General features: G+C 44.5%; 1 long non-coding RNA gene across 2 annotated transcripts in view; it reads right to left on the bottom strand.

Moving 5' to 3' along the window:
* Positions 1-5,763: 5,763 nt before the first annotated feature.
* Positions 5,764-15,416, bottom strand: part of LOC147995793 (uncharacterized) — a 28,166-nt gene continuing 18,513 nt past the window's right edge. For both annotated transcript variants that reach the window (XR_015684784.1, XR_015684785.1), the window contains one exon: positions 5,764-6,636. This is a non-coding gene — a long non-coding RNA (uncharacterized LOC147995793). The remainder of the gene's footprint in view (positions 6,637-15,416) is intronic.

Here is a 15,416-nt window from a genome sequence, read left to right as displayed (position 1 = left end):
TAACAGCTATGTGTGCTTGGATACCCTTCGGAATTCTTACTAAGCCTCTTGGCCCCAAATATTTACTGAAGGCTGACTTCAGTGCTACCTGTGCTCTGTGTGGGCACTAGCCAAAGGAGGAACACGAAGTCCTTGTCCTTCAGAGCTTGTGTATCTTAACAAAGCCTTGAACAGGGACGGGCATGTTAAGAGTAAAATAATAGGGTGCTCTGGTGATGTACCAGAGGCAGAGTTCCCGAGGGACAGGACTCACATGCACAACTGTGGAGGAAGGTCACACACCAAGAGAACGAGTGGGTACGCATGCCTATCTGCACACACACATCTCAGGATGTAAGAGTTGCCGTCTGACATCAAAGATACTGAAGGGGGTAGGAAGCCAGCTGTGAAGACAGCAGGGAGGATAGCAGTATACGCAGTTGCTGTGGATAGAGGCCAGGAGCCTTGGTGGAGATTCTGAGCATTCTGAAAGAACACGAGACTCCATTGAACCGTTCTGAATACTGGCGATGGTTACGTCAGCTGTACATTTACAAGATACCTTGAAGAAGGGACCCTGTGTTGTTGTGCTGTTGGGTGAAAGAGAGTAGGAGAGAGAAAAAGGTAGAGAGAGAGAGAGAGAGCCAGCCATTGGTCCTTCAGGCAACCACCTTATTAATACAACCTACAGCAGCAGTAAGGGGAGGGAGGCACACCTGAGAGTTTCAGCCCTGCAATTCTAAGCAAGGTATCTACTTTAAAGATCTGGAGGGAAGTCTTCAAGGAAGCAGGCTTAGTTAACATGTAACATATACTGCATGATCAAGAGAGGGAAGCAAGGCATAAATTACTTAGGCTATGAGAGCAAGTCACTGAGTACAGCAGTGGGCTTAGTTTATATAAGAATCAGATTACATGTTAATAGGCTGTCAACAAGCTGACTGGGGGTCTTGTCCTCTTTGTAGACCTCTATGCTTAGGGCCTGGTTACCTGGGTTGGAGTAGGAGTCTGGGTTCTCTAACAGCTCCCAGACGAGGGCTAGGTGGCTATGGTACAGTAGTGGCTTAAACTAAAGGAAAAGAAGGCAAAAATGAGTGGATTTTGTTGCTATTCGGATGGTCAAAAGAGCAGGACCAAGTGCCAGACTGGCTAGTAGGAGGAGAAAGAGAAGCAAGTTTTAAGAATACTACCCAGGTTTCTGAGTCATAGAACTGACTGGATGGTGTTGCTATTCATGGAGATAAGAACCCTGGAGAAAAACCAGACTGAGTGGTAGCTGGGATGGAGACTTGGAAGCTCAACATTGAATGCGGTACGTAGAGGTACGTAGAAGGAACCTTAGAAAGATCTTTGAGATTTCTGTTCTTTAAGCTGTTAAGTGTCAGGGCACAAGGGAAGTAATGGTTAGAGAGCCTAAATGTGTGTGTGTGTGTGTGTGTGTGTGTGTGTGTGTGTGTGTGTCTGTGTGTCTGTGTGTCTGTGTGTGTGTCTGTGTGTGTGTGTGTGTGCGCGCGCGTGTGTGTGTGTAGGTCAGAGGGCAACACTGGGCGTTTTCCTTAATTGCTGTCCATCTTAACTTGGAGACACATCGCTGAACCTGGAGCTTACCGATTAGGCTAAAACATCAAGCCCTGAGGACGTCCTTGTTTCCACCTCCCCAATGCATGGTCTACAAGCGTGTGCCACTCACTATGCCTGGCTTTTTATACACAGGGCTAGAGAAGCAAACCCAGATCCCCTTTCTTACAGAGCCTGCAGTCACTGAATGAGGTGTCTCCTCAGCCCCTCCACGTCTCCACACACAGACGTAAGATTACAAAATATTTCGTTAAATAAAAATTGTTTAAATCTTCATCAAGAACAGTGGTTGGGAGGGGGTACAGCTCAGTAGTTGAGTACTTCCCTGATGAGTTCACACCTCCGAGTTCACTCCAGTACTGCGAAAACAAAACCAGGAGCCACCGGAGGTAGGCCTAGAACATCTGAACCAAAACGGCCCCACTTCAGGGCTTGCGTCTCAACTCCGTGCCACCTCCTGCTCCATGCAGTATCGGTCTGTGTGGATCAAGAACTTACAGAATTGAATGCAGTGTCTCAAACAGTTCGTATCTCAAAGAATCTATACATTTTCTGCCCAGGGTTCGCTACAAACAATAAATATGCAATTGTGTAGGAGATTGGGAAATAGAGGAAAGTAATTTACATTTGTTGCCCAATATGTAGTTCTTCCCCAAATCAATTTAATAAGCCAAATTCTCACAGTAATCACACCCTATACTACTCCAATCAAATCAGAGGCTTCTAACTCTCCAACCCAAACAGGAGGAAAGTCAGGATTTCATGATCAGTGTGGGGAAAAAAAAAAATCACTGTATAATTGCAAATTAGAACCATAATCATCATGTTGGCCCCTGAGCCTTCCTCATCACCAGGCTGTGAACCAAAATGACTCCCTGTAAATGTGTCTGCCAGAGAAGAGAGCCAAAGCACGGACAGAGAGCTGCCTTGTGCACAGACCCAGCTGGGAGAGCAGAGTCAAGAATGTTGAGGAGAAAATGAGGAAGGGGGGGAGGGGTGTTGTGCAAACAGAGGTCCTAAAAGCAACAATATTCATTCTGTAATGAGTTTGTTTTTAAACGTGGAAGTGACACATGCATATAGTTGGTTTCTTGGGAAAGGGGTTGTTTGAGTAATAAACATTAAATGGTAAGAAGGGTATAATACTGTAGAAGGCGTGACATTCAGACTACTTAACAGCTGCTGCAGGAAGGACACAGACCAATGGAAAGAGACTCCAGCCACTCCACTGCACAGAGCAAGCAGCAGCCAGGATATACAACAAAGAGGTCTCTCACACAACTCCCGGATGGATCCCCCAGGAGTATCAACTGTCAATTTTCTAAGGAATCCTTCCAAAAGTGTTTTGGGCACCAACCAGCATGTCTGCATGCTTATACAGACTATATAGCCCCTGTGGAACTAGAGTCCTTTTGTTGTTGTTGTTGTTGTTGTTGTTGTTGTTGTTATATTATCATTATTATTACTATTACTATTATTGTTTATTTAATGTATATGAGTACACTGTAGCTGTCTTCAGACACACCAGAAGAGGGCATCAGATCCCATTACAGATGGTTGTGAGCCACCATATGGTTGCTGGGAACTGAACTCAGGATCTCTGGAAGAGCAGTCGGTGCTCTTAACCGCTGAGCCATCTCTCCAACCCTGGTCTTATTTTTGAAAACACCATCTTATTCTATAGAATTTCCCCCCTTTTAACAATACGCCTGCTATGGTCTGGATGCATTGGCCTGAAAGCTCGGGTGTTGGAAGTCTACTCCCCAAATTCATGTGTTGGTGGATTTGGAAGTAAGGGGAGGTAACTAAGATTAGATAAAATCATGAAGGTAGGTCCTTCAGAACATCCTTAGATTTATCAGAAGAGTTGGGGGACAAGAGAAATGGTTCAGTGGATTAAGGGCACTCGCTGTACAAGCAGGGACCAGAGTTCAGATACTGAGCACCCATGTAAAAAAACTGAGCATGGCTGTACATGACTGAAATTCCAGTACCTGGTCAGGGATAGCAGAGAAGAAAAGATAGCTGGAGCTTCCTGGCCAGTCAGCCTAGCTAAAACAAAACAAAGCAAAACAAAACAAAACAAATAAACAAACAAAAAACCATGAGAGACCCTGCCTCAAGGAAATAAGGCAGAGCACAATAGGGAAGGATGCCCAATGTCCTCATAGAGGCACACAAGCTCACTTATGCACACACGCATTTAATACACACACATACGCACACATATAAGACAGGCTGAGATACATTGCTTACTATCTCCCCTGCGTTGGCCTCTACTGTGCGTTCTATGACACAGTAAGAAAACCCTCCCCAGATGCTGGCTGAGCAGATGCTAGCACCCTGTTTTGGAATTTCCCAACTTCCAGAACTGTGAGCCAATTAACCTTCCAATCTGTATGAATTGCCCATTCTCTGGCATTCTGTTGAACCTTAAAATGAACTAAGTATTTTAAGCATCTTTGTTTACCTGCACATGTAGAAATCCCTTAAGCTTTAGCAGTGTTGCTCAAATAGCCCATGAGTATGCATTGCTCCAGGAACAATTCCTCTGCGAATTAACAAACAAATTTGCGTGAGAATGCAAACCAACGTTGTCTCTATCTATCCTGTTGGCATCAGCAAATAGCCACGTTAGTCAGCCAGTTGTTTGTTTTTGTCGGTAAAGCTGTCTTCAAAAAGTCCTTCACTTATGTGCCATTTACTTCTATGACAAAACACCTGGCAATGACAACTACAAGCAAGAAAGGCTTGCTTGGGCTTGTGGTTCCAGAGGGATTTCAGTCCACCATGGTGGGGAAGGCATCACTGTGTGATGATGACAAAAGTTGACAGGACTTCACTTAGTACACTCCAGGATGCACAGGGTACAAGCTGAAACCAGACGTGCACATCAGTTTCGATAGCCCATTTCTAGGGACCTACCCTTACCAGCCACACTCTGCCTCCTAAAGGTTCCACAGCCTTCAAAACAGCACTATAAACCAGGGGCTAAGTACTCAAAACGTGAGCCTGTAAGGGGCAGTTCAAATTTAAACCACACATTTTATCTCCTGATAGACCAGTAATTCCCAGTAGATTGCTTAGAGCAATACAGGCATAGACTATTACCATAACCTGTTTTACTGGTCCACTCTTGATGCACACTTGAGTTCCTACAGTTAATTTTTTATATGCATGCATCTTTGTGCACCTGGAGGAGAATTGCTCTAGAATGGATTCTTATGAGTAGAATCAAGTGTTATGCAAATGGTTTAAAACACTAAAATGAGAGTGACAGCTATTCAGGACTAACTTCTAAGATACTTCTCTCTCTCTCTCTCTCTCTCTCTCTCTCTCTCTCTCTCTCTCTCTCTTTCTCTCCACTTCATATTTAAAAATTGAAATGAGACAAACACAGATTTAAAACCAACTAATATTTCCAGAAGATGCTGGGCATCAGTGGCTCAATGGTCTGGATGTACGACCAGAGAGCCCACCTCCAGGAATAAATGGGGTGTTTCTGTCTTTCCTATCAGTATAACATGAAACACCCTAGTGTCTGAAACCCAAGGAAACCTAAGTCTTGTTTTGGAGACGTTGTTAGGTATTCTATGTAGATCTGTGAAGGAAACTCTGGAGCACACATACCTCTAGGGTTTGATTTGAGTGACTTCATAGAAGAAAAAACTTTGATTAGACCAGGATATCCTAAGAAAATAGATAACTCTCCCAGAATGGAGAAGATTTCTATAACAATGCACTATTTCAAGAGAAAAACAAAGCAACAATGAAAAGCAATTGGGGCACCTAGGGGTTCAGAGAATGAAGAACAAAGGATGGGGGGTGTAGCTCTGTGGTACGGTGTTTGCATACAGAAGTATTACAAGGCCCTGGGTTTGATCCCCAGTATCGTAAGGGACCCAAAAGGTAGAAATCAGAGCCATGTACTTTGTAGACAGAGGTATTTTTCAACAAAAGCTAAGAAAATAGATCACTGAATCAGAAGTAGAAACCAAGAGAGGGCATTCTCATGGCCAAGCTTGAAGTGCCAAGAAGGAATAAGTAGAGAACACAGGCACATAGAGGGTCCCACGAGGAGCGCAGAACATCAGTGAGTGTCACTTCAGGATAGCAGTGCAGAAGACTGCAGGGGAATGAGGTTTTGAGGAATGAGAGTGTTAGAATATGCTGTGCAGTGGCAGACAAATCACACCAAGCCACAGGTCTCACGTGAGAGATTTTATTGGCAGAGGCTGCCTCTGTGAAGGGGAGGGGAGGTGAGAGGAGGAGAAGAAAGAAGAAGAGGAGGAGGAGGAGGAGGAAGAGGAAGGAGCTGTGTACTGGTGGGGTGGGGGGATGAGTGTTTTATCCAGGTGTGACTTTGCAAAGGAACATGTACCAGGTGCCATGGCAACGAGCCATTGAGTCTTGTCCCTGGGTCCTAGAGGTAGCTGTAAAGAGGCGTCTAGCTGTCCAGGGATGCACCTGATGCTAACATTCCTCTCTTTTTCTTCTTTTTTATCATCACACCAATGGTGAGGCCGGAATAGGGACATCTGATCTCTTAAACTACTTCCTACTATCCAGGAACATCATTGATTTTGGGGTGTAGCTGACCCTCACCATCAGGGCTCATTTGATAGTTTTTCTGCATCAGGTTCCTCTGTGGACAGTGGTTGGTAATCCTGTAAAAAGAACTGATTAACTGTTTGGTTAGAATTTTTTTGAGTTTGTCATTGGAGGAATGTGGAGATGAGGTTAATGAGGCAGGGAGCAAATAGTGATGCCAGAAGTGGGGTAAGGAAAGGCAGTATCCACTTCCATATAGGGTTTTCAAAAAACCCAGGAATTAGAGGCCTCATGCTGTTCCCTGTCTTTTCGGATGTCTGATTGTAGCTGCTGGATTTTGTTTCTCACTATTCCGGACTCTTTGATGTAGAAGCAGCATTCTTCTTGAAGGAAAAGCCAAAGACCACCTTCTTTCACTGTAAGAACATCTAGTCTCCATTGGTTCTGATGCACCACAGCTGCCAAGGAATCGATCTGTCTTTGGAAGGAGAGCATGATCTGGGTCACCTCCTGAATACCGTTGTCAAGCTGGGAAGAGAATTGATTGTATAAGGTTAGGAAGGTAGTCAGCCCAACACCTATAGTTTATTCCTGCAGCAACCAGGAGTGGCACAATTTGAACTGCCCTCTTCTTATGTTGGTCAGGTATTATGTCTCCAGCTAGGATCAGTAGATCCTCTTTTCCATGGATTACTCCTATTTCAGGGAAAAAGAACACCAATGTGCAAACCCCTAACCAGCTTGGCTAATTTCTAGAGGGCAGCTGCAGAGAATATCATCTACGTAATGGACAATCTTAAGTTTAAGGAGAGACAGAGAAAGTAAGACAGAAGCCAGAGCCTGGCCAAATAGGTGTGGGGTCTCCTGGAATCCCTTAGGTAGAACAGTTCAGGTGAGTTGGGTAGAAAATGGTTTAGTCCAGGTAAAGGCAAAGATATTCTGTGACTGGGCATCTAGAAGGATAGAGAAGAATGCATCTTTGAGGTCTAGGACGAGAAATGAGAAGTTCCTGAGGGGAGAGTGGAAAGAAGTGTATGGGATTAGCCATAACAGGATGGAAAGGAACCACTGCAGAATTAATCACCTGATCTCTTGATAACTGATATCACCAGGCAATAGGTTCCATTAGTTTTCTTAACTGCTAGTATAGGGGTGTTAAAGGGAAAAGAGGAAGGATGGAAGAGATTTTCCTTAGGAGGTCAGAGATGATAGGCTTAAGTACCCAGAGGCTATGGAGACAAAGAGGGTATTAAGCTTGGGTGATATATCTGGTAGGTCCTATAATTGGATGACAAGAGGAGAATGATGTTTAGCAACAGAGGGGTACTGGACATCCCAGACTTGGGAGTCTACCTGAGAGGCTAGCAGAAGAAACAACATATTAGAGTCAGTAGGTTGGGTGGCTACGAGGAAGAGAGGGGCCGCTGTTGAGTTTGGGCTTAGGCAAATGTGGGGAGCAAAAGAAATAAAGATTCCCAACTTAACTAGAAGATCCCTTCCCAATAAGGAGACAGGACACATTGGCACTACCAAAAAGGAATGGGTGAGAGAAACACCCCTAAAAATGCAACTAAGTGGTAAGGTTGGTAAAGCTATCCCCCTACCACAACAATAGGGAAATGAGAAGGAGAGATGGGTCCCAAAAACTCCATCAGGTGGCCCCAGTGTCTGAGAGGAAAGAAATGGGCCACCCAGATACCATGATGACTACCCGGGGCTCCCTTCTGGTAAAGGACATGGTCAGGTCAAGGGAGCTCAGGGCCTTTCAGTTGTCCATGGCCAAGCCTGGGAGATGAGCTAAAGTATGACCTGGAAGTGATATCCCTCTGTTCTGAGCAGCATGAGGGTAATTGACAGTCCAATGTCTCTCCTGATGGCACTTTGGGCATGGCCTTGATGGCTTTTGGGGGTCAGAGCAAGCCTTCAGCCAATGACGTGGTTGACCACATTTGTAGGAGAGATCTAGTGGTTCCCAAGCCTTAAAAGAAGCCCAGGCAGTGGCTGGGACTGGTCGCTCAGCCTTTTGCCAGCATATGGTATTTTTGTCTGTAGGCCTTTTCATCTCTCTATTGGTACACTTTGAAGACCAGCACCAAGACTTCTGCCTATGGAGTTAGGGGCCCCCTCTCTAACCTTCTAAGTTTGGCCTTAATGTTGGGGTAGCTTTGGGAAAAGAAACAGGTCATCAGAAGTTGCTTACCTTCTGGGTTTTCAGACTCTAAATTAGTATATTATAATAGGGCCTTTGTGAGGCACTCTAAAAATTAAGACAGGTTTTCTTGTTTATCCTGGCTGACCTCTTGGAGTTTTTCAGATTTTACTGGTTTTAGGGCAGCCCTACAGAGACTGGCCAGGAGGCATGTTGCAAATCGGTCTCTGACTAGACTGTCCCATGGGAAATTATAATTCCATTGAGGATCCTGGTCGGGTACCTTCTCAGACCCAATCGGATATGCTGAGTCTGTGTGATGAATCTCATCTACATGTATCCTAACCTGTTCCCAAACTCACCTGTGCTCAACAGGGAGTAAATTATTACTGAGAATCATATGCATATCTTGGGAAGTCAAGCTATAAGATTGAAATATTGATATATATATTGATATATTGAAATTCTTTAATGAAGACAGAAGGATTGAAGGTATAAGATTCTAGCCTTTTTTTCTATTAGAGAAAGTTCATTAGACCATCTACCCCAGCAACTTCTCTTAAAGGAAGGACCAATGCTGATTAGGCTGGGTAGGGGAAGAGGTGGGAAGGTTGAGTGTAGAGTTAGAGCAAGTTGGTGTGGGAGGGGGCGGGGGGGGGGGGAGGGAGAAGAAGGTGCCAGCATAGGGTGACTGGAATAGTCTGTGTAGCTGGCACAGGAGGGGAGGAGTCTGGGGGAGTTGAGCAAGGAGGCTCTGGGGAAGTCTGATGAGAAGAAGAAGCTGAGGAGGCTGGGAAAGTAGGAGAGATTGTACAGGCAAGTCAGAGGCCGTAAGGGGGAGGTTCATTAGCTGGATCGAGAGTAGTAGAAGTTTTGTCTGGTTGAGGTTTCATAGCTAGGAGTTGAGTTGGGGGACAGGAAGATCAAAGAGAGGGTTTGGAGCAAAGACAGTTGAAAGCTTGGACACAGAGGATGTCCTTCCATTTATCGGACTGCTGGCAGTATGTATGAAGATCCTTTAGAATGGTAGGATCAAAAGTGCTGTTACATGGCCGCTTGGAGTCATTAGCTAATGAGTACTGAGGCCAGACCTGATTGCAAAGGGGAACAAGTTTGAAAGCCTTTACACCAGCAGCTGGTTTTAGAGGTTTGAGATTTTCAGGAGGAATCCCAGTGGGGAGCCTGGAGGTATGGTCAAAGACAAGATACCCATTGGGTAGAGAGATTCAAGTATTCTTACATGCTGAGAACAAATTAATAATGATAGATTAATCCTACCATGGCATCCCAAAGGCAGTAGACCAATGAAATATTGGAACAAGCAGCTAGTCTAGGTTACCAAGTTGTCACACAGAAACTAGTGGCTGAAAGCTGCAGGCCTGATGCCCAAGCTGTGTGCCCAGGGTAGGTTGGAGAATATATTACCAGCAGTGTGGCACGAGAAAGAAATCAAAAGAAAAAAAAAAAAAACATGCTTCCTGGACAGCGAGGAGGAGAGGGTTTACCCTAGGGTAGAAGTGCTGAAATAAGGAGTCAGCTAGAAGGCCAGTCATACAGTCTGTGGATAAATCCACCCCTTAGACCCATAGAGGGTGGCGAGTCCTCTCCTGGGACCAGGGGCCCTGTTTGCCGACTGAGACAAAAAGCTTACCAACCCATGGATGTTTGCATGGAGTTTAGCAATTCGGTGGCCGGAAAGTGAGCCTGTGTAGCAGGCGGACTTGTCAGGATGAGGTTCGGCCCACGTGGGGACAGCTACTTCACGTGGTGGTAGTTTCTGTGTGCTGAGAACCTGTCTGGGCCTACGCATCAGGGGCCGTGAACAAGTCTTGGCAACAATGTTAGAATACGCGGTGCGGTACCAAACAAATCATACAGGTCTCGTGTGCGAAGTTTTATTGGCAAAGTCAGCCTCTGTGGAGGAGAGGGGATGAGAAGAGGAGGAGAAGAAAGAAGAGGAGAAGGAGAAGAGGGGTGTGGGAATCGGGGGCACGATTCTTTTATCCAGGCCATGATGTATCTCATGCGCAAAGGAATGTGTAGCAGGTGCCAGGGCAGCGGACACAGGAGCAATGCTGTCGCCTAGAGACGTTGTGACTCGTCACTGGGTCAGAGAGCTGGCTATAAAGACGGCTTCTAGCTGTCCAGGGATGCACCTGATGCTAACAGAGAGGAGTGAGAAAATGGAGCCATTGGGTGTGTGTGAGACTCAGACACTCGGGGCAGCTGGAAAGGAAGAGAAAAAAGGAGAGAGAAGAGGAAGCTGAGAAATATAGGAGCACGTACTTAAAGACCCTTATTCGACATTTTTGTGTACAGGGCACTTGTCCTCAAGGCTAGAAGTCACTCACGTCAGATGTGATAGCACATGTAGAAATTGACAACATGACCACTCCACGGCACGGATAAGGAGACAGTTTTTATTGTAGATGTAAGAGACAGAACATCCAGAGAGGGGTTGGGGTTTTAGCTCAGTGGTAGAGCGCTTGCCTAGGAAGCACAAGGCCCTGGGTTCGGTCCCCAGCTCCGGGAAAAAAAAAAAAAAAAAAACATCCAGAGGCATCTGGAAGAGTCCAGATCAAAGAAAGGAAGAAAGGCTGAGCGTGACCAGCAGACTGGACTTGAGAGAAGCAGAGGAAGGTGGGAGAGGGAGAGGGAGAGGAACATAGAGACAGGGAGAGAGCAGGGGAGACAAAAAGAGAAGGAGCATATCAAAAATAGCAGGGTTATAAGGAGAATGAGTAGTTGCAGGGGAAGGAAACCAGGGAGCTGGAGGGAGTCTAGGGGAGGGGAGGAAGTGAGAAGAGCTAAGATACTACCTTGGACTTTGAAATGTGTAACCAGTACTTGTAATACTGAAAGCCTGGAGGCCAACATGGGCTTTGGTATGCTAATAGGCACCATAGGTAGCCATTTAATCCTACTGCCACTGATAAGGGAAAAATGCCTCCTTTGCTTAGAAGGGAACTGACTTCACAAGTTCCTGTGGAATGCTGGCTTTTATCTATCCACCAGAAGTCCTCCTATAGTCCAGGACTGCCTTTGGAGTTTGGGGGATCAGAGTTTCCTTTGGAGCTAACAGCACACACCTGTAATCCCAGCATGTGGGAGGTGGAGGTAAAAAGATTGGCAGCTTGAGATCATTTACAGCTAACACAGCAAATTCAAGGTCATGAATACATGAAACCCTATCTCAAAAACCCAGAAGGAAGATGGGCAAAACAGCTCAACAGACTGTCACCAAGTCTGACAACTAGAGTTTGATCCTTGGATCCGTCTATGCAACTTGGTTGAACTTGGGAACCAGTCTCCTACAAGTTCTCTTCTGACCTCCAAGAACATATGTATCATATGCCATGGTACACACACACACACACACACACACACACACACACACACACACACACACACACAAATACTGCACACACACTAAATACATACATACATACATACATACATACATACATACATACATCATCTAAAAATCTGAGGGAAAAGAGGAGAAGAACTAGGAAGAAGAAAAGGAGATGAAGAAGAAGCTGAAAAGAGAAAAGGGTACCTAGTTTCCTTTACCAACTTCTGCTGAATCCCGGTTCCCTGAATTTTGCATAAATTATCCATGGTAATAGGACTCTGTACCCATACTGTTTGCAAGATGTGTGCTCTGGGTATGATAATAACAATAGCCACCACTTATTGAGAGCACATTTATGCAAAGCTAAGAGCTTTACATAAATTATCTCATTTAATCCTCACAACAACCCTGCCAGGTAGACCTTATTATTTTCTTCAACTTGAAGAAATGATGAAGCCTGAGACACAGACTGCTTAATTAGCCCATTATAGTCATCCAGCCATAAGTGACTGGCCATGTCAACAATCAAAACCCAGGTTCATCCCGTCCAACACCCGTGCTCCTAACTATGAAAGCCCCACAAGGTAGACTCTGTTTATCACAGCCATCAGAATCATGAGGAAAGCATTCAAAAATGCAAATCCCCTGTCCCATAAGACAGATTCACTTTTTTTTTTTCAAATGAAAACTGGAATCCAAAGTCTATAAGCTCCGTGAATGATTCCTACATTCACAGAAGTATTCTTGGGGAGTACTGCTAGTTGAGCTCTCGGTCATTGGTTTTCACCCATGTTGGGATTCATACTCTTCACTAATGATAAGAAAGCTTAGACCATTAGAGAGGAAGAAGCTTAAGACTTACTAGATGTGGAGGGTATCTGAGTCTGTATACTGAGTGTTGTTAAATATCAGCCCACGCCCATCTGGATACAAGTTCCCTGAGCAAGTCTTATCTCCTTTGTGAGTTGCAGCTAAAAATATCCCAGTTGCTGCCCTGGGCTCTCTTTTGATTCTAACAATTATTCTACAATTCATAAAATAGATATTAATGTGCCTACCTGCAAGAGCACTTATGAAAGTTAGATCCTACACCAAGTAAGTGTACATTGACCTGCCTAAATCAGAACAAGGTAATGATGGCTTAACAAACAGTGGCTGAACACAAGATGTACTCTCAGATTAAAGCTCAAAGGAAGGTGGTCTTGAACCAGCTTGAGGCCTCTAATCATTAGACTAAAGACCCTGGCGCTTGTGTGTCCACCCTTCCATCATTCATATAAAGCCTCTTGGTACAAAATGGCTACTGAGTCTGCAGTAAGAAGAGAGAAGTAAAGTTGTACATCCCAGCCAAGTCAGATTCCATTAAAGTTTTTGGAAAGTCCTTAAAACACTATTGCTTTTAGTGCCTTAACCAGGACTTTATCAAAGGTTACAGACATGCCCTTAGCATACACCTTTAATCCCAAACAATGAAGGCAAAGTTAGATTGTAGAAGGAAGCCCCCAAGTTTGAAAGTGATGTCTAATTAGGTAGCAGACTAAGTGATGAATCAGAGAAAGATTTGACAGAATAGGATACGCCCATCTATCATCATGAGAAAAGAAAGAGAATCTAAGAGGGCAATGCAAGAAGAGAAAAAGAAGAGAGAGGAAGCAGTTTTACCAGGAGAGTTTTACAGAGACAGGTTGAAGAGAGAACAAGCTAAACACTGGTATAGACAAAATGATCGATAGAATGAGAAGAAGCCAGAAGATTAGAACAGATTACTGGAGTTAGCTTGATTTCAAGAGAGCAGTTCAGGAAAGACAGAAAGAGAAGCAAGATTGAATCAGTCAGCTTAGAGATGACTTCGATCCAAAACAACTAGTTGACCAGGCAGCCAGAGATCAGAAAGAACTAGGAAGAGTTGAGCTTATTCAGCAACAAATCTCAGAGGTTGGAAACATTCTAGGCCTAGATTAGATTGTATAGAGGCTAGAAGCTTCCAGGACCAGGCCTAGGTTAGCAGACAGAGGCAGAAAACCTCCAAGACAACAATTCAGAAAAATAAAAGTTACATTTACAGGCAACTCAGTTGGTAAAATGTATGCCTTGCAAGCAAGAAGACCTGAGTTCGATCCTCAGGACCCATATAAATAAGTTGGGCATAATGACATATGCTTGTAATTCCTGTTCTGGGAAAGTAAAGATGGGTTGACTCCCAGAGCCTGCTGGCCAGCCAACCTGGCCTACTAGGTAAGTTTTAGACCACTGAGACCAATCCCATAAAACAGGAAAAGACTAGAGAGATGGCTCATCAAGTGAAGCACTTCCTTACAAGCATCAGGACCAGAGTCGAATGCCCGGAATCTATGTAAAACCCAGGCAGGAATGACTACACTTAGGAGACAAAGTGAATGCCCAGTAAGATGTCTAACCAGACTAGCCAAAACTATGAGTTTGGGGTTCCTAAAAAGACTCTGCCTTGATGTATTAGGTGGAGAACAGTTGAGAAAGTTGACCCTGGATATCAACTTTGAAGCTCAACACACACGCATGCGCACCACACATCCAGACACATATGCAACCACAACAGACACACACATGTGCAAAAATCAAGGTGGACGACTTTCAACAAAAAACAAAAACAAAAAAAAGGAGAGGGAGGGGGGAAGCAGTAAGGCAGACTGAGGACAAACTGGGCAAAATAAACCTAACAGTCCGAGCAACTATTTTTCTCACATTGGAAAAAAAACGATGACAAGAAATCATTTGCCATGATGGCCTAAGGACATGAAGCTCAGGCTCAGCAATCCTCCACCCCACCCCCACCCCCACCCCATCCCCACCCCCACCCCACCCCCACCCCATCCCCAACCCCCCCAAAAAACAAAAAAAACAACCCACCCCCCCAAAAAAAAACACAAAAAAACAACAACCCCCTCCCCCCAAAAAACACTAATAAAGATCCCTGAAGAGAAAACTGTGAGAGAAGATTTAGTCACATCCAAAGGGAGAAGTGATCATGTAGGACACAAATGATCCAAGAAACTCAACCACGCATGTGCACCTGACATGTGCTAAAGCTTAATCAGCCATAGTTACCAGATAGTGAATGGCTCACCCAAGATAACAGCTCACCATTCATTCAAGTTTCTAAGAGGTCTACTCTCTTCCAAGGTCTGTGCTAGATACCACAGGTGTTGCAGTAATCGAGACAATTGAAGTCTTTGCCCTGCTGTGTCAGTCATAACTGCAACAAAAGAAACCTGAAGAAAACAGCTTAAAGGAGGAAAAATTTATTTTGGCTCAAAAGTGTCAGAGTTTTTGTTACGCAGTCCACTCAGATCTCATTTCATTTGTAGTGAGGTAGAGTATCATGGTGGAGAGCATGTGTCAGAAATTGGTTCCCATAATCTCAGAGAGTTCCTCTTTCTTATATTTAACCCAGACCCCAAGAAAGGAAATATTACTGTTGAAAAATACAGCCATGTGCACCCAGAAAACTGAGTTTACTATATCCTAAAAAAAAAAAAAAAACCATGTTTTGAGCCTATAAAAGCTAATTTTCCTAGTTCTTGCTCATGTATGGCACTAAAATGTTGGTACATGGAAGAATGGAGGAGAATGGTGGCCAGCAGAGACCAGGAGAGACAGATGGGGAGGAAGGATGGACAGAAATTAGGTAGGGGACTCTAAAGAACTCCAAGGAGGAGAGATGGACAACTGGTCAACCTCCTTACTCAACTACTGCATGTGGAGACAAATTCTAGCATCATGTCATAGGCTTGCATAGAGAGCAGCGTAAGAAACAGCTCCCATAAA

Source organism: Rattus norvegicus, chromosome 3, assembly GCF_021556685.1.
Source record: "Rattus norvegicus strain SHRSP/BbbUtx chromosome 3, alternate assembly SHRSP_T2T, whole genome shotgun sequence".
In the NCBI taxonomy this organism is placed as follows: domain Eukaryota; kingdom Metazoa; phylum Chordata; class Mammalia; order Rodentia; family Muridae; genus Rattus; species Rattus norvegicus.
The sequence above is the reverse complement of the archived record's forward strand: the minus strand, read 5'-3'. Positions and strand labels throughout refer to the sequence as shown.